This window comes from Sinocyclocheilus rhinocerous, unplaced genomic scaffold (genome assembly GCF_001515625.1).
Source record: "Sinocyclocheilus rhinocerous isolate Xijiao unplaced genomic scaffold, SAMN03320098_v1.1 scaffold1427, whole genome shotgun sequence".
In the NCBI taxonomy this organism is placed as follows: domain Eukaryota; kingdom Metazoa; phylum Chordata; class Actinopteri; order Cypriniformes; family Cyprinidae; genus Sinocyclocheilus; species Sinocyclocheilus rhinocerous.
In genome coordinates, this window is record NW_015632469.1 from 1,300,790 (window position 1) to 1,301,007 (window position 218).

Consider the following 218-nt stretch of genomic DNA (forward strand, 5'->3'; position numbering starts at 1 on the left):
ATATATATAATGATTTTTTGGAGTATATTTTTGGAGTATTTCAAACAATTAATTTTCTACTTCAACATTTCCCTTTTAATTCAGTGTGTTACTTGCCATTTTCTTTGAAATTTACTTTATGAGCAAAATATGCTCATTTTTTCATCAATAGATAGATAGATGATAGATAGATAGATAGATGATAGATAGATAGATAGATAGATAGATAGATGATAGAT